The sequence below is a fragment of the Macaca nemestrina genome, chromosome 5 (assembly GCF_043159975.1).
Source record: "Macaca nemestrina isolate mMacNem1 chromosome 5, mMacNem.hap1, whole genome shotgun sequence".
NCBI classification, from domain to species: Eukaryota; Metazoa; Chordata; class Mammalia; order Primates; family Cercopithecidae; genus Macaca; species Macaca nemestrina.
Genome location: NC_092129.1, coordinates 29,616,222 through 29,643,129, shown reverse-complemented (window position 1 = coordinate 29,643,129; position 26,908 = coordinate 29,616,222). Strand labels below are relative to the sequence as shown.

Genomic DNA, 26,908 nt, shown 5'->3' with positions numbered 1-26,908 from the left:
CTTTTAGGGGAGAATGATATTTTGAAACCAAGGTCCACACTTTAGATGCATTTAATTTCTACTAGAATATCACTGCCTGTAGGCTCTTTTGGTGATGAGTCATTTATCAGTTGTATACAGATTTCTTCCCTTTGTTTTAAATCACAACTTCACACCGATGCCTCAGATTCTAACCCAATACTACAAGGGTTCTCCTTCATCTTCCCTCATTCCATATTTGTAACTCTCTTCTCCCACAGAGTACAGATATTAACTTACTTATTAACTTGCTTTATCTTCTAATAAATACAGAAGAGTTTCCTAAGTACTGTACCAACAAACTGGCACCAACAAACCACTACATACAGACCAAGATTTTTTGAAATTCTTTTTCTACTCAGAACATAGAGCACTGTGTTTAAAAATTGTCTGAATGAATTTTTCCGTGTGATTATGCAATCAATTTGATAAATAGCTTAGTTCCTTGGTTTCTGTTCTTATTCTTTTTTCAGGCTTGCTTTCTAAAAAAGCCTTTTTGATTTAATTTCATTTTTGCTAAGTAAAAATTAATATGGTCCAAATGTCAAAACTACATGAAAAGTATACTAGGAGTATTTTCACTCAGAGAGTATTTGTACTTAGAAAGGCATACTCAGAGTATTTTTACTACACACTATCTCTTCCACAGCATTCCCACTCACCTCCATAGGTGACCCTTTCAATGTTTCTAGTTTATCCTTTCCATGTTTCTTCTTGAAAAATAAGCAATCAGATTCATATACTCCTATTTTTCTTTCATGTTGCTCTAAAGTATTTTAATCTAATTGAAGAGACAAAGAATTCTCACATAAAAGTTAGCTAAAGAATACCAGGCAGAATACTGGTGCCAGAAGTAGTACAGAAAATACATATACTTTCAGTAAATATTCTGGTGGTCTTCTCTAGTATATCTGTAAGAGGTATTTAGAGACAGAATTTGACAATCAGATTAATCATGCTTGGAATTTAATAATCTATAAACTTCCAAAGCTTTGCATTACCAAATACATAGTACAGTAAGATTCTTTTCCTAACTGAAGACAATTTTCAATTCTCACACAAATGGTAGTCATTATGTGCATTTATTCTCAAACATCAAATGAGCACTAACAATGTGCCATGTGCTTGAGAAGGAGCTATTACACATAGAAAACACTGGAAACCGTGAAAACCTGCCTTAGCACCAAATTTTAGAAATGTTTAGCAACATAAGTAGGTATAAGCTAAAAGCTCCCTTTTTTATTTTTAAATGTATTTTATTTTTAATATTTTTATTTTACTTTAGGTTCCAAGATACATGTACAGAATGTACAGGTTTGTTACATAGGTATACGTGTGCCACAGCGGTTTGCTGCACCTATTGACCTGTCCTCTAAGTTCCCTCCCTTTGTCCCCAACCCCCCAACAGTCCCTGGTGTGTGTTGTTCCCCTCCCTGTGTCTGTATGTTCGCATTGTTCAATAGCCACTTATTGGGAGCTGAACTCTCAGTCACTTACGAGAACATGTTTGGTGTTTGGTTATCTGTTCCTGTGTTAGTTTGCTGAGGATGATGGCTTCCAGCTTCACCCATGTCCCTGCAAAGGATATGATCTCATTCCTTTTTACGGCTACATAGTATTCCATGGAAAATACACTATTATTTTTTATACACTTCCTTATTGATTTTAATTTCCTATTATTTCTTTTTTAATTATACTTTAAGTTCTGTGATACATGTGCAGAACGTGAAGGTTTGTTACATAGGTATACACGTGCCAGGGCATTTTGCTGCACCCATCAACCCATCATCTACATTAGGTATTACCTAATGTTATCCCTCCCCTTGCCCCCCTCCTCGACAGGCCCTGATGTGTGATGCTCCCCTCCCTGTGTCCATGTGTTCTCATTGTTCAACTCCCGCTAATGAGTGAAAACATGCGGTGTTTGGTTTTCTGTTCCTGTGTTAGTTTGCAGAGAATGATGGTTTCCAGCTTCATCCGTGTCCCTGCAAAGGACACGAACTCATCCTTTCCTTATGGCTGCACGGTATTCCATGGTGTATATGTGTCACATTTGCTTTATCCAGTCTATCACTGATGGGGATTTGGGTTGGTTCCAAGTCTTTGCTATTGTGAATAGTGCTGCAATAAACATACGTGTGCATGTGTCTTTATAGTAGAATGATTTATAATCCTTTGGTTGTATACCCAGTAATGGGATTGCTAGGTCAAATGATATTTCTAGTTCTAGATCCTTAAGGAATTGCCACACTGTCTTACACAATGGTTGAACCAATTTATACTCCCATCAACAGTGCAAAAGCGTTCCTATTTCTCCACATCTTCTCCAGCATCTGTTGTTTCCTGACTTTTTAATGATCACCATTCTAACTGGCGTGAGATGGTATCTCATTGTAGTTTTGATTTGCATTTCTCTCATGACCAATGATGATGAGCTTTTTTCACGTTTTTCATGTTTGTTGTGTCACATAAATGTCTTCTTCTGAGAAGTGTCTGTTCATATCCTTCACCTACTTTTTGATGGGGTTGTTTTTTTCTTGTAAATCTATTTAAGTTATTTGTAGATTCTGGATATTAGCCCTTTGTCAGATGCATAGATTGCAAAACTTTTCCGCCACGCTGTAGGTGGCCTGTTCACTCTGAAGATAATTCCTTTCTTTTTTTTTTTTTTTTTTTTTTTTGAGACAGAGTCTTGCTCTGTCACCCAGGCTGGAGTGTAGTGATGCAATCTCGGCTTACTGCAACCTCTGCCTCCCGGATTCAAGCAATTCTCCTGCCTCAGCCTCCCAATTAGCTGGGATTACAGGCATGCACCACCAAGTCCGGCTAACGATAGTTTCTTTTGATGTGCAGAAGCTCTTTAGTTTAATTAGATCCCATTTGTCAATTTTGGCTTTTGTTGCCATTGCTTTTGGTGTTTAGTCAGGAAGTTGTTGCCCATGCCTACGTCCTGAATGGTATTGCCTAGGTTTTCTTCTAGGGTTTTTATGGTTTTAGGTCTTATGTTTAAGTCTTTAATCCATCTTGAGCTAATTTTTGTGTAAGGTGTAAGGAAAGGGTCCAGTTTCAGTTTTATGCATATGGCCAGCCAGTTTTCCCAACACCATTTATTAAATAGGGAATCATTTCCCCATTGTTTGTTTCTGTCAGGTTTGTCAAATCTACATGGTTGTAGATGTGCAGCATTATTTCTGAGGTCTCTATTCAGTTCCATTGGTCTATATTTCTGTTTTGGTACCAGTACCATGCTGTTTTGGTTACTGTAGCCTTGTAGCATAGTTTGAAGTCAGGTAGCATGATACCTCCTGCTTTGTTCTTTTTGCTTAGGATTGTCTTGGCTATACAGGCTCTATTTTGGTTCCATATGAAATTTAAAGTAGTTTTTTCTAATTCTGTGAAGGAAGTCAATGGTAAGGCTCACTTTAAAATAGAGAATACAAGCTAAAGCTTCACTTTAAAAGGGAAAACTCAAAACAAAGGGTTTTAGTAAATAACTCTAACTGGCCTTAGAAGTACCAATGTTTTCCGTGATATGACCTTCAATTAGAAATTCCTTAAATATCCAGATGCAATCATTTCTGACTTTAAGGGTAATAAAGTAAAGCCAAAGTGCTATTCAGATGTAATCTGATTTCTCACAGCTTATAAAAACTTAACAGATTTGATAGTTAAATACATTTGTAGTAAAATATCAAAACAATATTAACCATACGCAATATTGATAATATGTTCCAAACATGATACCAAGTGCTTTTGTGTGTATCATTTTGTTTTCTCTTCATAATATTCATTTGAGGTTATTTTATTGTATTTATTATTATTACCCTCGTTTTACAAATAATGAAACTAAAACCTTTCAGAAGGTCAGTAACATTCTCAAAGTCACAGAGCAATAAAATCATGTCTAAGAAATGTAAAATTCAGAGTTAGGTAAGTCACCTACATGTATTGTCTACTCTATTTTTATCAATATTATACATGTATGTTACTTTTTAAAAGTGAAAATGATTCTTACAAGGAGGGTAATAAAAACAGAGATCCAACCCTAACTCTTATTCCTCAGAGGCAAAGAGTTTTCCAATCTTAGCTATTTATTTTGGTATTACCTTAATGTTTCTAAGTATACTTATGCTCCTGTATTAGAGATTGACTTCCTATTACAAAAGATTAGAACTTACAACTCTGCTATCTTTCTTACCATTTTACCCACCTCCAACCATCCATCCTCTCAATAGCCATAGTACAGTTTTTTGTTAATTAATAATCTACATTTAGAATATTGTGACTATATAAGCAACACTTATTATTTATTGCTGAGTCTAACAATACATATGTTATTCTCATATAACGATTACATTCCTAAACCTAAATTTTTCCCTTTTTATTTTTTAGCTTTCTATACTAATTACGAATTAATTTCTAACCCTTATTACCTTTTACTGTCCACTTGAATTATAAACTTCTCCGAAGATCATTTTCCACCAAATCAGACGAATAATTTAGTTTCTCAAGTTCCATTTTTTTCCTTCTTAGAGCACACTTTCTGGTGCCCTCTCTCTTTCTACAACACCTACTGGTGCTAGGCCTGCTACTTTTCTCCAACACTGAAGCCTTTGGTCTCCTGGATTCCATGTTGCCTGCTCTCTTGCTTGATGTTCCCTTTTTTGATGGAGAAGATTCTCATGGAGGTGTCATGAAATTTACATTTAAGAGAGAGGCAGTAGGAAGCTAACTGGAAGATCTGTGAGCCAGCCTCATTGGCTAATTGCATCACAGTGATCAGGGGCAAGCAGGCTTTTTCACTGGGAGATCAAGTGTCCCAAGCAGCAGTAACCTAGGGTCTCTTCCTTGGGGCTATACACTTTCTCCAGAGAAGAATCCCCCAGTTTTATCCCTGGAGGTGTATGTCCAGCTGCCAGTGCTAGAACATGTGGCCAAATGGAGTCAGGGGAGATTTACCACCCTTTATATGGATTCCCCATAGATTCCCTACTTTCAGTATGGTGCCTCTATCTTACCACACTGCAGTACCTCCAGTGCACACCTCCAGTCTTCATTACTCTGGGAGAGCGGTAGTCACCTGATTATGGTCAAGAGAGGTGAGGGGGGTAGCATTCCTCTTCCTTATTTAGGTTTTCAACTAGTCCTACTACCATCTTTACCAAAAACTTTCTGAGATTCACTGGTGCACACTAGCCTCTTTATTGTTGATATTTCTTTTTTAATCGTCTTAGTTAACAAACAGCTTTGCTAAGACAGTTTATCCATCTATCCTTTTTTTTCCCTAAAAATAAATCTGATTTCTGGTTCACTGTTGGCTTTTCCTTTTCTCTCACTGTCTTTGTGAGTTAAAGCTCAAGTTTTATAAATGCTAATGTGTTTGAAAGGTCTTCAACAAAAACAGGATGCTATGTTTTCACCAAAAATCTTGTGCTCAAAGAGAACTGTCCCTTAAATAAAATATCGTTCTGTTGCATAACTAAAGCCAAATTCTGAAGAAAATACTATAAATAATTCTATTTTCTTACTCAATACCAGTGCCCCCTGGATTTCCATTAGTCACCTAATCTTATAAAGATAAAGATAATTGTTAATTTTCCTCAAATGAAAAGGGGAAGGCTTAAGTAAGAAATTATTTAAAACACTGTACAAAATACAGATATAAAACAGTGACATTATATGATTCTATACTACCTCTAATTAACGCTCATTTGTAAGTAAGGAACCCTCACACCATGTCTCTATAAAAAACATACAACTTTTCTTAAACAATTCCATGTTACCCTACCACAAATTATTGAATAACTACTGTTAGAAATGGATACCTGTTATACTTATAAAAACACTAAGTCAATTGATTATGTACTACTAGAAGATTGGATATAACCAAAAATATTTTAAATGCATCAGAAAGTATGTGTCATGAAAATATATGGTACCCTCTTTATAAAGTGAATTCTTTATCTTAGCAGTGGCAATGCTATGTTTCATTCTGACCTTTCACCACTGCTTATGTTAATCTATTTATTATGCTATGCTTGTGTCAGAAAAACTACTGAACACAGTTTGAATAGAAGGATTAAAATGACTAGTGCCCACAATACAAAAATACACTCAGTTAATATGTAATAATAACCTCCCAAAGTCAATGGCGTTTAAATATAAATAATTAAGAAAAGAATTTAATCCCTATTTTAATGATAGGGTTATACAGACTTGAGCTTAAAGTCCTACAGAACAGATGATCCTAGTACCAAGTGCAGAGATATGTGAACACTTCTCATAATAAGATTACCTACACAGAAGTCTTCTTTCCCCAAGGTAGGTTATCCTTGTTATTTTAGCCACTCATACACTTGTTTTGTATACCTAATTTGTAATTCCACAGAACAACCTTAAAGCAGCTTATGACAATAGAGACAAATAAAGCTACCAAAGACGGGGAAGGAACACCTGCCAGTTCATCGAAGAGCTAATACTGCTGATTCAAAAACCTTGCTTAGGACAACTACCAATTAATCCTCACATTTAACAGTTTCCCAGTGAAAAGGCAAATGAAAAATACAGTATGGCGTATAACTGTTTTTGTTCAATAAAGAAAAACATACTAACTCATTGGGCTAGAGGAAGTTTTCCATACATGAAATGCTAAGAAAATTCATATGACATATTTACACTGAAAGGCAGTGTCATCAAAAGCTTTCAACACATATTTTCTTATGACCATGTCTTTTTAAAAATTTTAAGTTGTACTCACAGCTATGATTTACTACAGCAAAAGTGAAAAGAAGCAAAGAGAAACGGTGCATGGGGCGAAGTCCAGAGGAAACCAGGCTCAAGTTTCCAAGAGTCTTCTCCCAGTGAAGTCACACAGAATGTGCGTAATTCCTCCAGTAATTGCGTGTGTGATGTGTCATCTATCAGGGAAGTTCATTAGAGACTTGCAACTCAAGGTTTTTCCTGGAAACTGCTCACGTAGGCTCCCTCTGTCTAGCAAGCACTAAAACTCCAGAATTCCAGAAGAAAGGCATGTTTTCAGCATTACTGTGAGCACCAACAATTTAGGCACTGTAAGCCACTCTTATCATTTAGGGAAAGTTTTCTATCAGGGTAGGAAAAGGCTTAGTAGTCACGTTCCCATACGTCAGCCAAGCGTCAAACTTACAAAGAGAACTTTCTAAGGACAGCAGTCCCAACCCTGTTAACTCTTTTCTGCACAGATTCCATTAAAAATAATGGAGTGACCATTAAATAATGGACTAAAATAATGGAATGGTCAGTAATGACCCACTACATTGATTTCATATCCCATTGAAAAGTCATGGCTCAATTCAAAACACAGCTTTAGTATATCCCATCTTTAAAAAAAAAATCTATTGACAATGTATTCCCCTCAAGCTTCTGATGTTTTCCTCTTCTCTCCTTCACTGTAAAATTTGAGTGCTCTAAATTTTGTCTTTACTTTCTTGCCAACACTTAGGTGTTTAATTTTTTGAGAAATTTCTTAAAGCCTGGAAAAGTACAAAGAATAATGAAAGAACCATATGCCTCTAGCTGTTATTAAGTTGTTATGTTTGCTTACAGACTTCATCTATCTATCCATTTATTGAAGTCTCTTTTAACCAGACCCTTTCCCCTCATATTCTCATTTCTTCCTCCAGTTGGCATTCAATGCCATTAGATTTGTGGGCTCCTTGTATTTTATGTACCAGTGAATCCATTCACATAACAGTGGACACATACTGCTCTGTATTGTGCTTTCTTCACACAACATTTTTTGAGATCTACTTATGCTAGTGAACAAAAATTTATTTTTTTTGCTGAAATGCTACATTATATTCTATCGTATGAATATACTATATTTTATTAATCTAATCTCTAATTGCTAGACTTTGAAGTTGTTTCCAAATGTTCTTAGAAATAGTACAGCAATGAATGCCCCTGTACATGTTACGGATGTGTGTGAATTAGAAGGAAAATTCTTGAGTTTTGAGAAGCCATGTCTCTTTTTATATTACTATTTTCTTTCTGAGCATGTGAAAATGTAGAAAATAGAGAAAATATACAGTATGTAGCAGTACCAATATATATACTATTATAATGTGTATATATATTAAAATTTAAGTAAAATAGGGATCATACTCTACATATTATCATAACTTGGCATTTATGTTTATTATAACCGCTTTTCTTTTCTAAAATAGCATAAAGTTCCTCCATATACAAGCATCCTACTATTTATGTAATTAATCTCTACCATTCAGCATTTAGAGTTTTCCATGTTTTCTCTACTATATTGTAGTGATGAATATCCTAGTGTATTTGTTTGTGGGCACTTCTGATTATTTTCTTAGAAAAACTGATAAAATTGCTGACAAGTATGAACTTTTTAAAAGATGTCTTATAAAACCGATATATAGCCATTTTTAAAAAATCAACACATCTAATGAAGGTTTTTTTTTACAGGAATGTAAAGTAATAGAGTTTAGGTATACAGCTTTCTGAAGATGTGACTTCAAACTATGTAATATGTTCCTTTGCTTCCTTTTCTGGAATATCAACTATTTTAGGTGACTTTCTGATAAAAACCAGATAGCACACACATTGTTATCAAGCAAACAAGTGACTCTAAGTGACTTGTTAAGTGTTAGGTGAAAGTGACTTCACCTAAGTGACTGCTAAGTGTTAGGTGAAAGTCTATATGCTTCAGACATGAAGTAGCTAAATGGCAATGTTGCTGGCTTTCTGTCAAAATAAAAACACATATTTAAATATAGTTATACAATCACAGGACCAGTTCATCTCAGTGCACATGTGGCCTGAAGAGGATTTTGAGCAGGGTCAACATGGTTTATTGGGAAGGCGCTTTGGGTTTGCTCCAAAGTTCAGTCAAGCACATGCATGACTGAGTCCCTAACAATACTACACTAAAGTACAAAAGAGATACCTTGACATTCAATGGTATTAATTTTTATTTTAAAACGTAACTTCCTTTCATCACAAACGTGAGTTCATGGGAAGATTGCATCCCAGGTAAATGAACGAATCACTAGGAGAATGAAGTTTTCATACTATCAGAATAAGACTCTAACCCATGAGAAAAGTTTGGTTTTAGTGTGTGTGATTTTGAACTGCTTCTGACCATAATTGGCTAAAGACTCAGTTATCTCTGGAGGCTGATTACTCCAGCTACAGTGAGATGATGCAATCATCAGAGATGGATTCATAGCTCATTTCCTGCACCAGAAAGGCATATACATTGTTTGAATAATAGCTGTACCAAATAACTTAATGATAACATTAAATAAGAGGAAAGCAGAGCTTGATATCAATTATAATTTGATTTTTCTCTCTGTAATTCAGTTTCCTCATCTACATATACCTCACAGAATTTGTACCGAGGCTGTGGTGAGCTAATCCATGCAAGGCATTTAGAGTACAGCCTGGAATGCAGTACAAACTCAATAACTGTGAGTGATTGCTATCATCATTTCCAAAATCTCTTCCCATCTACTCTATGGTGGTATTTTGATAAAGGCATGCAAGAGTTTTCAATCTATTCCAGGATCACTTGGTTTAGTTAATGACCATCCATTCTGACCAAGTCCAGGGAAAACAATGTAAATGGTGCTATGTGAAGTTGTCTAAGCAAACAGCATCCTCTGGATGTGTGTACACACTAGCCCTGAACGAAATCCAGAGTCAGTTCCCATTTAGAGAACAACAGGCAGACAAATAAAAACCTTAAATAAAATAAATTCCTTTTATAAATAGTCTACAGGATGACAGTATAACTTGCATATATAGTCGGTGGGGCATTATGTTTCCAGGATTTATGTTAACACATTTCATAAATTAATAAGAACTGCTTTTATTTGTTGCTGCTGTTAAATGTCCTTTACCTTAGAAACATCATCCAGTAGGTACATGACAGAAGAATGGGGATTTGGAAATAGATCTGCTAGACTAAAGTCTTGTGCTCTTTCTGGTTACCACTCAGATGACACAATGAATGATTAGGATGTAATTGATATATATGGAGTATTCTTGCTATTATATATCCATTTTCTCAGAATTCACATACTTCTCTTTTACTGTATTATTTAACATGCATTAGATATGGTAGCTGAATATGAACTGTATAAGTCTTTACTAAAAGAAAATAGCCAAAGCTTTCAGACTTTTTTTTTTTTTTTTTTTTTTTGAGACGGAGTCTTGCTCTGTCACCCAGGCTGGAGTGCAGTGGCCGGATCTCAGCTCACTGCAAGCTCCTCCTCTCGGGTTCACGCCATTCTCCTGCCTCAGCCTCCCGAGTAGCTGGGACTACAGGCACCCGCCACTTCGCCCGGCTAGTTTTTTGTATTTTTTTAGTAGAGACGGGGTTTCACCGTATTAGCCAGGATGGTCTCGATCTCCTGACCTCATGATCCGCCCGTCTCGGCCTCCCAAAGTGCTGGGATTACAGGCTTGAGCCACCGCGCCCGGCCTTTTTTTTTTTTTTAACCCAGGCATATTCTGGCCTCAGGGCTATGGTACCTGCTTGACATTCTCCTGGAAAGCTCCTCCTCTAGGTGTTCCATGACTCATTTCCATAGTTCTCTTGCATCATTCAGGTCTCTTATTAACATCCCCTCATCCATGAACCATTCCATGACCATACTCTCAAAAACAGCACACTCATGCACGCAAGCACGTACCTTTCTTTTCGGCCTATTCCTACCCTTCTTCTTATGTTAGCTTTGTTCTTCTGGTAATATTAACCATTATCACCCCTGTCTTGTTATGTGTATTTGTTTATTACCTGTTTCTTCTCACTAAATTATAATCTCCAAAAAGCAGGACTCATTTTGTTTAATCGCTATATCTCCAGAACCATGAACAGTTTATAATATATGGATAGGTGAATATATTGTTTCATACTGAAACAATGAAAAAAATCAGAACTAAATGTCAATGATTTCAAGTATGTTTCAATTCTTTTGTTCTTATGGGCATATAAGAAGAATCAAGACAGAAATGTTAACTTTCTGGAAATAAACATTTAATATTCTGTATCTGAAAAACTACCCATGAAAAAGACTGGGTTGTTCAAAGATATTTTACTAGAAGTTCTGAAAAGATACCTTCAATTTAAGGAGTTATAAAATAAGGATTTGAAAAGGAAGTGGAATATAGTGGTCAAAACATAAGCACATAAATAAGAAATTCAAAGATGATCATAGATTTGCTAACAAAGCCAAACATCAAATTAAAGCATCACATCTGCTTTATTCAAATATTAGTGACACTTGCACATTACAAAACTAAAATAAAACTGTAACTCCCAAAACTGTCCGCTACCATATTACACTAAGGAGCACCGAAGGAAAACATAGGAACAAATTCATGAAAATTCTGCATAGAATAAATTTCTGCAAAACACAAAACTAATGCCTTCTAGGAATACGTCAAATACTCTAGTTATAAATCTACCATTATCAATGAGGTTCATGTTGAATTATAATCATGCAAATATATTTCAAACAGAAGATCCAAAGTAGTATAAACAATTGTGAACCATTACCCAATAATGGGTATATTCAGTAGGCATATATAAAATGGGTATACATAAAAACACACTGTAGACATGACGGAGTACCTTAAAAGTATTTGCTGTACATATCTCAAATTCATCAGTAAATGTTAATTTGCACAAATTATCCAAATTCTGTCATATAAGCGATTCAAACTGAAAAATACTCATTCTGTTGTGCTTACCAGGATAGCTCTTAGCAATGCTTTCATTTTTAGTATTGTATATGCTATATTTTAAATATTTGGAAACATTTAAAGTGCTTCAATTCCTTCCTATTCCTTCGTAGTTTCTTATTCCTTAGTAGTTTCCTATTGTTTCTTTTTAAGTATCTTTTTCTTTTGCAAGACTACATACCAAACTACCTCTGACTAACTCTTTTATTTAACCTAAGGCTTTTAATTAGATTCAGTATATATTTGTTCAATGAGTATCCTTTTAAAAGTAGAAAGTGGCTTTTGATTTTAAAGATGCATCTGGCCAGTCCCTCCTGATGGGGACTCCACATCACACTAAAATGCATATGAAAGAGTCAAGAACTCAGCACCAAAAATTAGGGCTGGTGGTTATTATCTCACCAAGAAGAATTTCTTTAAACAACACAGCTGATCAAAGTAGATACAGAGGAAAATGAGCAAAGAAAAGAAAAATGAAATGCAATGGAAAGTAAAGAACTAGATGGGAAAATACCATGAAAGAAATAATACTGGCTTCCTAGTAAATCATTTTTTAAAAAATTAAAGGTGACTTTTTTAGAACCTGACATTCCTTGCTCTCTCATGTGAAACTATGGGATCTAATCCAATAAAAAATGTATCTACACTAATGTCAGTAGATGCTTTCAGACATTAACCAAGTGATATTTTTCAAAGTAATTACATTTAAAAAATTGTTAACAAGGCTAAAATAATAGATCAAGAAACTGAAAATCATGAGGTGAGATGAACAAAGTAGGGGGCTCGGGAATTGGAGCATGCTGGGTCTAAAACCCAATTCAACATGTATCTGGCCCAATAAGTGATCGTCTAATCTCGCTGAGCCTTCAGTTTCTGATTTTCCAAGTGAATATGATAATGCCAAAATTGTCAGGCTGTAATAAAAGAAGGTGGCACCTGGCACATAACAAATACCTAATAAATGATGGTCATTATTATTACCTATATCATTGGAGGTGAGAGCCCAATTACATGTAATATTTACTTGCTTTCAGTCTTTAGCTTTCTACTGTCCCCAAAGGTTAAACTTATTATGGTCAGCCTTAGACAAAACTTTAAAAGAAGAAACACTTGTCTTTGGTGTTCTGCTTCTTTGCCTTTTTAACAGCTCCATTTCTTTTCTTAACATTCTTGGTACCCTATACCACCACCATACTACCTTGAAAAATACTGCTTTCCAAAGTGATTTAAGAAATCTTAAGAGTCAGTGCTAATGTGTCTGGCATGCCAGTGGATTAGGTGTCAACCTTCTCACGTTATAACTGAATTCAACCCCCTGTCTTTTTGAAGGTACATCTTAACTGAAACATTGAGTCTAACTGCAGAATTGTAGGTACTGTAGTAGCCCCGGGAGGGCTGGACTTTGGAGCTGGCAGACCTTAGATCATTCCTCAGCTCTCTCTGCTACACCCAGGCACAGCAGCATCAGGGAGACTACTAAACACACATGAACCCCAGAGTCCCTGGTTTAACCTGTGGGTAATAGGGTAGTAGGTACAAAGAAACAAAAAAGTACCCTTTCTGTAAATTTTGCCTAAGGCATTAAGTAGAATAGGTAGTTTATTAGTAAATTGTAAAAGATCTATTTTTTTTAACACAGCAAACTATTTTTATTGCATAAAATAAACTTAAGCTTGTTTAAACTGAAGCACATTTAAGCAAAATTTCCTGGAGATTTAATGTGAAATTGTTTGCATCAGAAGAAGCGGAAATTGGTATAGACATCCAAATCTGCCAAATACGATATTCCTTTGAGCTATTTCATGAATTGCTTGTTTAGAAGAGAATTACAGTAAGGCAGATATCTAATCTTATTATAACTTCTTACATCAAGTCACTTCATGCATTACACCTAAAAAGCACATTATAATGAGAAGAATCAATTGAAACTAAAACTGAACATACTTGATCACTAATAAACGAGAATAAAATAGACAAAAACATGGTCAATTGTTATACTCTGGCAATTCTTAAGGGGAAATAATTACCAGTCACACTGAGCAGTCCAGTGTCTGCACCTTAGTAACACTATCTTCATTCCTTTAGAGCAAAATAGGGAACGAGCATAATGTAAGAAAACGTTCATTTCAGATACATGAAATGGATCACACGCAGAGAACAGGCAGTACACCCTGAGGGTGCTGGCCAACTGCAGTCTTCTCTTCCTCTTTTCTCTGTGAAAGCCAAATCTGCTGTCTGAAGACCTGTCTGACCCTCAGATTTAGTTAAAAAAAAAAAAAAATTGCTAAGCTGTCTTCAATTCACATTAGCAAAAGAGAACAGAAAACGACAAGCATGAACCAAAAAACTATTTTCTGAAACTAGTCTAAAATAGCTGGAGCAATATGGGAATCTGAACATTTTTAAAGATTGTGTAATATAACATGGGTCAGGTTAACTGAAAATAAAATTGAGAGGACATAAATAGTTTTTGCTGAAAGTTCTCCCAACAAATGTGCATGGAGATGGAATGCAGCTTGTCAGCAATTTATCTCTGATACTAGTTAGGAGAGCAAAGCTTTGATATCTGTCTACGTTTTCAGAGGGATCACACAACAGAGGTTAAAAAAAATAGAAAGAAAAGGAAGGAAGGGCAGGAGGGAGAAAGGAAGAGAAAGGAAAGAAAAAAGAGCCGATAATTATAATGCAATAGAGTAGTCAGCTGCCAGGCACCAACATCCTACCATCATAATAAATGATTACATGGATATAGCTCTCCACGGTAAATAGTCTCTGTTTCTTTTCTTTTCTTTTCTTTTCTTTTCTGCCTTCTTACATTCTTTCTAGAAAGAGATGGCACCATCTGAAAGAAAATCACTTATACTCGAGGAAAGTGAAAAAATCTACTCTTCCAGGCTCTATGTCTGTGAGAGGGCTTTGCAGGAGATGTTCTGAAGAGATTACAAGGGCTCCTGCAGCAAAAATAAATGTGGCTTCTTCATCTATGTACTTTACCTTCATCCCTTTCTTGAACTGGTTTATGGGTGTGGATGAGAAGAGAACTAATTATACAACAGCTTTGATTCTCCTACTCTTTATCTTTACTCAAGTGCCAGCAACGCACCTATGAATATGAGAAGAGAAAAAATGCAAAAGGTCAAAGAACAAATCCCTTTATGCATACATTTCTAACATGTCTATTCAGGGAAGCACATTCTATCTACTTCCTTGTTCTCTATGAACCAGTGATATAAAATTACATGCAATAATATATCATTTTCAACCATTAAACCAGGGGAAATACATTTTATGATAACAATGCTAATGTCAGTATGGAGAAACTAATATGCACACGTTGCTGGTGGCATAGTAAAGTAGGCTGGTGGTTTTCAGTTCAATATGGGGAATTGAGCTGATAAGGAAAATCTCTCCACCAGTCACACACACATAAAAGTATTAAACACAACATTTTTACTATCTAATTAAGCTTGAAACAAAGAGAAGGAAATCTACAGGATTAAAAAATAATAAATAAAAAAATAAATAAAAAGGTAGCCCCTGGGAAAGGACCAGATAGATACAAGCTGGGGCTGAGGGCGATCAAAGGAAGAGAAATGATACAGTCACAAGGAAAGCTTGACCTGACCTAAATGCATAAAGCCACGGAGGGCTGCTATATTTGCAGGACTAATCAGCACTCTGTCAAGGGCACAAAGCTTTTCATCAGCTTGACTAAGGGTAGAGAAAGAATAACTCCAAGAAGCTGGAAACCAAGACCTGGACTGTGCTGATGACTGGGATATTCAGACTCACAGTATATGTGTGATTCATGGACCCTGAGCAGAAAAAAGGTAGGATGGCAGGTCCAGGATTAGTTAGTGCTTAACTTCCTTCCAAGTACAGAAGTCCCACTTTATCTATGGTTTTGCTTTCCATGATTTCACTTACGTGTGTTCAATTATGGTCCCAGAATAGGTGAGTACTACTGTAAGATATTTTGAGAGAGACCACATTCACATAACTTTTTTTTTTTTTTTTTTTTTTTTTTTTGAGACGGAGTCTCACTCTGTCACCCAGACTGGAATGCAATGGTGCCTTCTCGGCTCACTGCAAGCTCCACCTCCCGGGTTTACGCCATTCTCCTGCCTCAGCCTCCCGAGTAGCTGGGACTACAGGCGCCCGCCACCACACCCGGCTAATTTTTTGTATTTTGCGTAGAGACGGGGTTTCACCGTGTTAGCCAGGATGGTTTTGATCTCCTGACCTCGTGATCTACCAGCCTCGGCCTCCCAAAGTGCTGGGATTACAGGCATAAGCCACCACTCCTGGCCACATAACATTTATTATAGCATATTTTTACAACTTCTTAATTTTATTAGTAGTTGTTGATCTCTTATTCTGCCTGATTTATAAATTACACTTTATAACAGGTATGTACGTATTAAAAAATAGTATATATAGTGTTCAGTACTATCTGTGATTTTAGGTATCCACTGGGGGCCTTGGAACATATGCCCCCTACATAAAAAGTACTACTGTCTGGTCCTTTAACCTGAAGTATAAGGGATGTCTGTGGAAAATAGTTTCCCCCCAGTAAAGATGACTATAAGACAGTGCAAGCCAAAGTTAAGAACAAGAAAACAGACATGTGAGAAGCATTAGTCACCACAAACAAAAGATGTCTGCACACCAAGCACTGAAGAAAACAGAACAAATGGGAAGATACTTTAAAATAGCTATGTTTAAAATGCTCAAAGTCAGCTGGGAGCGGTGGTTCACACCTGTAATCCCAGCACTTTGGGAGGCTGAGGCGGGCGGATCACCTGAGGTCGGGAGTTTGAGACCAGCCTGACCAACATGGAGAAAACCCGTCTCTACTAAAAATACAGAAAATTAGCCAGGCGTGGTGGCACATGCCTATAATCCCAGCTACCTGGGAGGCTGAAGCAGGAGAATCACTTGAACCTAGGAGGCGGATGTTGCAGTGAGCCAAGATCGTGCCATTGCACACCAGCCTGGGCAACAAGAGCAAAACTCCATCTCAAAAAAAAAAAAAATGTTCAAAGTGATAAAAGGAAGAACTGAAGCTATTAGGCAAGAAGAAGCCTGCATGAAAAAAATGATGTAAACAATACAAATTCTAGATAAGGAGCACATTCTTTGAAATAATTCAACTGACAAGTAGATTTATAGACTAGATACAGCTGAAGACAAAATTTGTGAACTAGATAACAAATTTCACAATTAATTGTCTAGAACTTTATTTACATATTTAATAATTACTGTAACAGAACAAATAAAAATCAGACAAAGCTGTATACACAAAGATGTCTATCATGCATTCTTATTTATTTATTTATTTTTTGAGACGGAGTTTCGCTGTTGTCGCCCAGGCTGGAATGCAATGGCGCAATCTCGGCTCACTGCAACCTCTGCCTCCTGGGTTCCATTGATTCTCCTGCCTCAGCCTCCCGAGTAGCTGGGATTATAGGTGTGTACCAGCACACCTGGCTAATTTTTATATTTTTAGTAGAGATGGGGTTTCACCATGTTGGCCAGGCTGGTCTTGAACTCCTGACCTCAGATGATCTGCCCACCTTGGCCTCCCAAAGTGCTGGGATTATAGGCATGAGCCACTGCGCCCAGCCCATGCATTCAACTTTAATAATAAAAATCAAAACTCAGAAATAATTTTTAATGTCCACTGATAGGAGACTATTAGGTTGTTATATATTCGCTCAGAATAGTATGCTTTCATTGAAACTAATTATGAAGTTTATGAAGCAAATTGGAAAATGTATGTTAAATACATTTAACATCTAAGTTTAAAAAAGCATGCTGTAAATTTCTACGGATTATAACTACATAACATAATAGAAAAAATGAGTACAAGTAAAATAACATTATAATAGTAACTGTGCTAGGAAAGTGAGATTAAACTATTTTAACTTTTCTGTAGCCCTTTGGTTAGGAGTTGAGTAGTACTAATCACCTGCACCGAATAACTCTTTTAATGGAAATTTCTCAACTCCTGCATCACAGTTATAATGTAAATTTTGGAAACTCGAGTCAAAAGTTCATCACTCTTTTCTCTTCATTTATTGCAACATAAACATCTCCAACATAAAGGCATACTCTACTTTTATGCTCCACTCTTCATTCACACTTCAACTGACAGAGTCACCTCCGAAAAAGCAGGAGTTCCTGGGAAGTATCCTCAAGCCTCTTATCATTTGCAGGAGCTATGGAAACAGTACAGACTTGGAAAGCACTTTCCTGGGTCTGGCAGCGTGCCTTAAAAACTATTTAATTAATTAACAGCCCATTACCAAGTTCTTATAACAAACACCTTTTCTGACCTATTCCTCAAGGCTGGCACAGTATAAATTATTTTTATCTGAATTTTAAATACTATTCTTAGAGTGTGACATAAATCAAGTCTGAATTTCCAGTATAAATAATAATAATTTCCCATAATTCCTAACTATGCTAATACCTTATGTTCTATATAAACCATATTTAATTAAACAAGTCTATATTTGAAAGCTTTCTATTGCATACAGTTTTATCTAAGAGAATAACAGAATAATCACATGAAATCATATTTAGAATGTAACATGGTACATGAATTTCTAGCATTAGAAGAATCTTAAAGATTCTTAAAAATTAAGTGCTCCTTCAAGATTTCAAAGGTATGGATTTAAGAAAAAAAGTTCTTTCATAAGATTTTCAAGGAAACTTTTTTTTTTTTTTGAGACAGAGTCTCGCTCGCTCTGTCGCCTAGGCTGGAGTGCAGTGGCGCAATCTCGGCTCACTGCAAGCTCCGCCTCCCAGGTTCATGCCTTTCTCCTGACTCAGCCTCCCGAGTAGCTGGGACTACAGGCACCCGCCACCATGCCCGGCTAATTTTTTGTATTTTTAGTAGAGACGGAGTTTCACTGTTAGCCAAGATGGTCTCGATCTCCTGACCTCGTGATCCATCCGCCTCAGCCTCCCAAAGTGCTGGGATTACAAGCGTAAGCCACTGCACCCGGCCTCAAAGGAAACTTTAAAGAGCTGTTGTTCAGTGGTGACCAGTTCAGTGAAGCTTCAGTGATGACCAGTTAATGACTGAAAACCCAATCCAAACATATCTGTTTTTAATCATGACTTTCCTGCAGAGATCAAGTTTATTCTCCTGCCTGCAAAATACAATTTCTTTCTGCTTACTCATCATGATTAAGGTGTTTCACCTTGTACCCTTATGTTATGCAAGCCATATCTGTCTTTAAGTTGCAGAGTCAACATTTTGCACAGAATTTTTTATCCTTTGATGTCTCAATATGCTGATATTTCAGAATGAAGAAGCTTTAGACACTTTCCTGACTGACCTGAGGTGCCAAGTTTGAGGCTGAGTTTACATCAGTCCTTTCCATCATAGTTATAAACCTAACATACAGGCCTGTTATAGTTTGAACATCCCCTCTGAAGTTCATGTTGAAATTTAATTGCCATTGCAACATTATGAGGAGGTGGGACTTTAAGAGGTAATTAGGTCATGAGGGTTATGCCCTCATGAAGAGATTAATGCTGTTATCCTGGGAGTTTTGCCCCCTTTTCCTCTCTGCCTGGCACCCTGGCTTGGCCTTCTATCATGGAATAACACAGCATGAAAACCTTCACTAGACACCAGCACCATACACTTGGACTTCCCAGCCTCCAGAATCATAAGCCAAATCAATCTCTTTTCTTTATAAATTACCCAGTCTGTGGTGTTCTGTTATAGCAGCAAAAAATGGACTAAGACAAGGCCTTTAGAAAGTGCCTTTATTTCCTTTTGTCAACTACTAAAAAAACCTGTATAGTTTGTATAATTATTAATATAAAGTAGTGAGACTTTCGAAGAAACACACCAGAATTTATATTTACACACGAGCTGTGTTTCTTGTCCTTTGTGCATATATTTATGCATTTATAATTTTAACTTTCCCTTTCAGCAACAGGTGAAACAGAGGATCATTTAAAAAGACTTAGGCCTTCACAGCACTTCACTAAAAGCCTTGTTCTTCTCCCAGTGATACTATCCCAACTTAGAACACTTTTGCACCTACCTTTGGAGGCAATTTCGTAGCCAGGGAAGAAATTTGCCAGACACTTATTCTCCCCAGGGCTAGGTTCTTCACCGGTCTGCTCATCTCCCCTCAACTTCCACCCTCATCCCTCTTATCATGTGATTCATCAGCCACAGGAAAACTATCTTGGCTAGACAGTGCTGGTACAATCCAAGGGTAAGGGCATAAGTAATGGCACCTAACTAGGATGCAGGACAGAGAAATTGCACCTGATGCCAGCTGTTCCTGTGCCAGGCGTTCCTGTTGACTGTGATTACTTTCGTGGTCACAATCAAACTGTAACTCAGTAACAGGGTAAGGATTAGATGTGTGCCCTACAACAAAAGGGGAAATATAACTGGCAAGCCCTGTTTTCTTTAATATAATTTAACATTTGTCTAATATTTCCTTTTAGATTTTATTTCAAAGCTACTTCTAAGAAAGGCAACCTTATTTGATTGATGAATTTTAAAGAAAAAAACTTCAACCCATCGTTTAAAAAAAAGATTAGAATTTAAAAATCTAATCTAAAAAGTGTGTTTTAGGTGCAGATTTTTGCAGCACTTGACGTCATTTGGCTACTGGACAACAAGTTTAAACACAGATGTTGGGATCAATTAGTTCTGAGTTCCCATGAGAGGCCTTCCCTAACATATCTGAACCTCAATTTCTCCTTCAAAACCACATACCTAACAAGGAGATTATGAGGACTACAAGACATATCGTATGAGAAGCTTCGTGGTATGAACTCTGACAATAGATATAGACAATAGAAAAATCACATTGGGTTTTCCTTTGCTGTAACTACCTGTATTTTTAAAATTGACAAATAATTATATATACATATTTATAAGGTATAATGTGATATTTTAATATAGCTATATATTATGGAATGATTAAATCAAGCTAATTAACAAATCCATCATCTCATATGTTTAAGAATATTTAGGCCGGGCGCGGTGGCTCAAGCCTGTAATCCCAGCACTTTGGGAGGCCGAGACGGGTGGATCACGAGGTCAGGAGATCGAGACTATCCTGGCTAACACGGTGAAACCCCGTCTCTACTAAAAAATACAAAAAACTAGCCGGGCGAGGTGGCGGGCACCTGTAGTCCCAGCTACTCGGGAGGCTGAGGCAGGAGAATGGTGTGAACCCGGGAGGCGGAGCTTGCAGTGAGCTGAGATCCGGCCACTGCACTCCAGCCTGGGCGACAGAGCGAGACTCCGTCTCAACAAAAAAAAAAAAAAAAAAAAAAAAAAAAAAAAAAAAAAAAAAAAAAAAGAATATTTAAAATCTACTCTTTTAGCAATATCGAAATATAAATTAAATACAGTCACCATGCTGTGCAGTGAATCTCTAAAGTTTATTCCTATAATCATCTTTGGATGATGATGATGATGATAATGATGTTGCTATCTAATAATTTCTGAGTATTTATTATGTAGTAGTTACTGTATCACCATTGTAACATGAAGACACTGAGGCTTAAGGAAGCTAAGTAACTTTTCCAAGGTTACAAGCCAAAAAACAGCAGTGCTGGGATTTTAATCCCTATCGGTCTGACTCCAGAGCCAGTGTTATTTTCCACTATGATATGGTTACTTCATTATCTTATCAGTGATTTTAGAACCATACAGCCACTCGATTCTGCTAATCACTAAATCCTATGATCTCAGTGTTGAAAATCAAATGTTAAATCTCTTCTACTCACCCATATATCTGATTTTTAGCCTCCTTTACAAATCTGAAGGTGAATAGGTATAAGGTGTGTGTGTGTTTAAAATGACAAAGGGCTCACTACTTACTAAGGTAGGCCATTTAATCTTTGGCTACCACTATTATTACTAAATCAGTCCTTTTAATATGCAAACAATTTTTTATACTTTCTTATTATTAGGATAATAACAATACTTCCTGACTCCACAGCATCCTGGTAGCTCTGATTTATATGATATAATTGCCTTACACTGTAGACCCAGAACTATTACAATATACCAAGTAGCCTCCTCTGCCTAATAAAGTCTGCAAGAGTCTCCTTCATCTAGCTATAATAGAACCAAATAGATTCCACAATACGCATTAAGTACTTAGTTACAAAAATAATGTAATGGGGAAAAGTTCCCATATAAGGGATATGAAGTTTGATAAGCCAGCACAAAAATCACGTGGACACTATCAGAAAGTAGAGAGGAGGAGAGAGACCTAGCAAGACTTCAAACAGGAACATACGGGGCCAGCATGACGCTGACAATTACAAGCAAGAAGAGGAAAATGGGGTGGCTGTGGTAGTAGATAACAAGGTTAAAAAAATTCTTTGGGGATGAAAGTCAAGGAAGGTATTCAGGTTGGAAGTAAATAAGGAAATGAAACCAAAACAAAGCAAAGAGAAGCAAGCAGTTCTCTAAGTCTCAAGGGAAGATGGGGATAAGAGGTGCGCAGGGGCCACGACAGCATTTGGATACAGAAATGGAAGCAGAAGTAGAGCAGTAATTAAAAGTAACTTGGGCCAGTTAAAGACCATGAAGCTTGTGACGAGGAGGATTAGAAGGTTTGAGGTCATGGTTTCCTTAATCCACGAATGGGCACATTGTTCCAGTGCCTGGAAAGTGCAGCTAAATTCCTCAGCAGCCAAACAAGATTCCTCACACTCAGTAGCAACAGACCAGACAGAAAGGCACTTCATTTAGAAGCTAACAACAAGACAAAGATGTCCTGGCTAGGCTCATCAAAGTAGGCCATTCTGGAGATGATTATTCTCTCCAGTATTTTACTCTCACAATACAAAAGTAATTCAATGTATACCATCCATTAGGAGTTTGGGGTTCATAAAAAGATATGTAACTAAAGATCTTATTTCTTTGGAGAATACAACAGCACCTAAAATACAGGTGGAGAAATTATTTTAGTACACCCTGCCTAGATGGAAACAGTGATTCCAGAGGTCTGCCTGAGAATATACCCTCATCTGTCAGGGATAATTGATGGGAGTAACATTTGTTCTACAGCTGCTATGCATTTTTTCACTTATCTTTGCTTTGAATCATTCCACTCAGCATTAGAAAATAATCATTTTGTTTCCCTCTCTCAGCACAAATAATACAAAATCAATGCAGTGATGCATGAAGGATTTCATTACAATGTGTTCCTATCACACAAGAGAGAAATCCTATACTTCGTTCAAAATTGCAAACTTAAAGGGAAAGACCAAGACAAGTGTGTGAACTCTGGATTAGTAAGCAATAATCCCTAATTTTAACAACTGTGATTCAAATTTTACTTTACATTTTATCACTAAAACACCATACTTCTAGGAATTATCAGGAAGAAGTTTACTTATTTCAATTGTCATATTTTAATTACTAGTTGCCAAAACATATCATTACATCTTTGTCTGCCATGTTATAAGACAGGTGGTAACATTAATATGGGATTCTCTGTGCCCCAGACTTCACTAGTTCCTTCATGCTACCATTCTCAAATTAAGTCCAACAAGTCTAGAAAAGACAACTCCATTTACTACTGACCTCAAAAGCATAGCCTCTAAGAATGGGGGGTGGGCAGAGGAGAACAAACACACAAAAACTGATAACAAGAAAAAAAACCCACTAAAAATACAAGAAAACTTAGATAGAATTTCACATAAATACTGAATTCAACATTCCCTAATATAACTAGCTCCAATCTTCAAAAAACTTGACTTCTTTTGTTTCCCTTATAAGAAAAGCCTCATAAATCAGCAGTAGGTGCTATTAATCAATAGAAAAATCAAAGAACAATCTAAAAATTAATATTTTGCAAAATGCCAAATCAATAAGTAAAAGGTAATCTTCGAGTTGGTGACTGGATATTTCAGACTCTATATTCCAAGGTCATTTTAGAATGTTTTCACTATACGTAATTGAAAGATATTTCAAACATCATACTTCCATACTTTTGAAATATCCATGGCATTAAATATAAAAGAAAGAACAAAAAACCCTATGTTATGCATGTTATGCTTGAATTCTAGGGAGTAACGCTTATTCTATTTTTTAAAAAATCTTTTTACTACAGTTATCCATTCAGGACTACCGCTTCCAGTAATATGGCACACTGCCAGACTATGAACTTAGTTGAAGTAGGAATATGGAAAACTTCCTTACAATGTAGGCACATAGATACTCATGTATTTCAGCCAGTATATTTAGATAAAATATATTCTAAGGTATCTATTTCTCTAATAGGCATACAAATCTGAAATGTACCATATTTTCCTAGAATACCTGATTAATGTGAGGACCAAAATGTCCCTAGTAAATTATAAAATAATAAGATATTTAGGAATTAATCAGTAGTTGTAGTTTTCAAAAAATAATACTTTTTTTCTTTATAGAATGTTGTATCATATAAAAATGGCTGAACAATTTACAACTATTGTCTGATATCTATAATACCCCTCTTACATTTACACATTGTGTATTATATATAACATATCAAATATTATAACATTATGTGTGTTTCTCAAAGTGTAACCTAATATACAGCAACTATCACTATATTAAGAGTCTTGTTTTAATCAGCTTTAAGACAAATTTTTAAGTAATAATTCATGTCATAATACCATTCAACAGAATACATTTTTAGTTTCTAGAATCTCAAATAAATTAAAACACCAACTTAAATTCAAAATAATGGTATGATGTGGCAAGTATATTAATACTATTTGCCAAGCACTAGAGAAAAATAAACAGAGATGTAAATTCAGAAAGTAAATATTAAATAATGGGACCATAAGCCAAGGTTTCTCTAGCCTAAACAGAGACATGGCTTGAGAGAACTGAATCATTACATGACCAGTGGCAGTAATCAGTACAATGCTCAGTTACACTACTTTAGTTTCAGCAAACAGCAGCAAAAACAACAATATTGTTCATTAAACTGATCTTGTCAATTTGTAAATAAGCTATTGTTCGTACTATTGTTCTGGGACCTTTTTCATAAATTTATTTCAGTTTAATAGCTGTTTATCTGTATAAAAGAATTAAGTATAGAGTACATGAAAAGTACAACTGGATTTTCTTTTTTTTAACATTACAGTGCTAAGTCAATACCAGGGGTCCATGATAATTTTTTCCTTTAAAGGTTATCTGAACACTTCTCAATGTGGAAAAATTCTGCTCCAAGCTTTTCAAAGCAGTTTTCATCATTTTATCTGATCCAGAGAACAGCCCTAAGGCTCACCCTCACTTTCAAGATTAAGCAAATGTGGCACAGGTAGGTCACCTGGCTTGACTGTAGTTATACTTTAGGCTCTGGCAGAGCTACAGTCTATGAGCCTGAAGTACAGTGCATTTTCTACAAGATCACACTAACCATAACAATGAGTTTGAACTACAATTTTAATGCTTGAAAAAAAAAAAAGGTAAAGGCCATTTGTATTTGCTCTTTTTCAGGGCCTCTTTTTCATGGTTTCCTTAATCCACGAATGGGGATTCAGGGCCCTGAAGTGGGAAAGATGAGAGAAGAGATACACTTATAGGAATTCACAAGACAGAAAGCATGCAGTGAAACTAGAGAAGGGATCTGTTGGGGCATCGGCTAAGGAAGAAATGAATCCCTGTCAGCTCGAAGTGCCAACTTCCCCGTGCACCTGCGGTTAGCCACTCATGTCACGGGCAGGCTAAAAATGGAATGGTATTCCTACAAGAGAAAATTTAAAATGAAATATCCCAAAGACCAACCAGTCTCAGAACTGGACTAGGGGCCACCAGGCCTTGTTTGTCTTCAGCATGATACACAGTATGTTTTTCCAAGTACGCGTTTTAGAGGCTCGAAGTCACCTTGAGAAAGAAGTTGTGTTTTATGCTAAATATTGCTATAAATCAACTGCAGGCTCTATACTATATGTAAAGGTATAAAGACGTGTATCTGTTTTTGAAAACAAAAACCGGCAGCAAAAGGCACTTTTTTTTTTTTTGGAAACGGAGTCTCCCTCTGTCGCCCAGGCTGGAGCGCAGTGGCGCGATCTCGGCTCACTGCAAGCTCCGCCTCCCGGGTTCACGCCATTCTCCTACCTCAGCCTCCCAAGTAGCTGGGACTACAGGCACCCGCCACCACGCCCGGCTAAGTTTTTGTATTTTTAGTCGAGACGGGGTTTCACCGTGTTAGCCAGGATGGTCTCGATCTCCTGACCTCGTGATTCACCTGCCTCGGCCTCCCAAAGTGCTGGGATTACAGGCGTGAGCCACCGCACCCGGCCAAAAGGCACTTTTGAAGGAGTCAATTTCACATGCATTTTTTTCAGGGCCTCTTATATGAAAGGCATTGTTCTGGACCAAAGTGAGAATAGATTCCTTGCCCACTACATGTTTATAACCATACAGGTGCTTATAATCTCATGTTGACAAAATATTACACTTTTTTTTTTGTTTGTTTTTGAGACAGAGTGTCGCTGTGTTGCCCAGGCTGGAGTGCAGGGGTGCGATCTTGGCTCACGACAGCCTCCACCTCCTGGGTTCCAGCGATTCTCCTGCCTCGGCCTCCCAAGTAGCTGGGACTACAGGCGCACACCACCATGCCCGGCTAATTTTTTTTTTGTATTTTTAGTAGCCATAGGGTTTCACCATGTTGGTCAGGATGGTCTCAATCTCCTGACCTCATGATCTGTCCACCTTGGCCTCCCACAGTATTGGGATTACAGGCTTGAGCCAAGGTGCCTGGCCTTCTACACAGTTTTTTAATGTGATGACCAATAAAAAAAAAAGTATATAGAAAAATGGTAGAGAAATTCTGAATTTCGGGATCATGGACAAAGTGAAGATGGAGATAAGCAGATGGATTTACATAAGGCTTTAGGAAAAGTTGAATTCGTCTTCACTCCCCCTTGTCCATATCCCACAGCAGTTTGTACCTCTGTTAGAGAATCTGAAATGGGAGAAAAGAGCTGAGGGAAGAAAAAAGGCAGATGTAAGTGACATATAAGGTAAATCCATAGGATAGGAGAGTAGAGGGGCGAAATGAGGGAAGTAAAGTGTGAGAAAATGAGGTAACAGAGATGACGAAGATTTGAGGCTACATGACTGGGAGAATGAAAA

At 36.8% G+C, this 26,908-nt stretch overlaps 1 protein-coding gene and 1 long non-coding RNA gene across 4 annotated transcripts in view; both read right to left on the bottom strand.

Annotated features, from left to right (window-relative positions):
* Positions 1 to 26,908, bottom strand: part of LOC105465545 (ring finger protein 217) — a 135,449-nt gene that overhangs the window by 72,611 nt on the left and 35,930 nt on the right. The gene's annotated exons all lie outside the window — the stretch shown is intronic.
* The window catches only part of LOC139363293 (uncharacterized), a 70,426-nt gene that overhangs the window by 8,613 nt on the left and 34,905 nt on the right, over positions 1 to 26,908 (bottom strand). Inside the window, exon 1 of the long non-coding RNA XR_011623333.1 lies at positions 14,761 to 26,908. This exon is cut by the window's right edge and continues 34,905 nt beyond it. This is a non-coding gene — a long non-coding RNA (uncharacterized lncRNA). The remainder of the gene's footprint in view (positions 1 to 14,760) is intronic.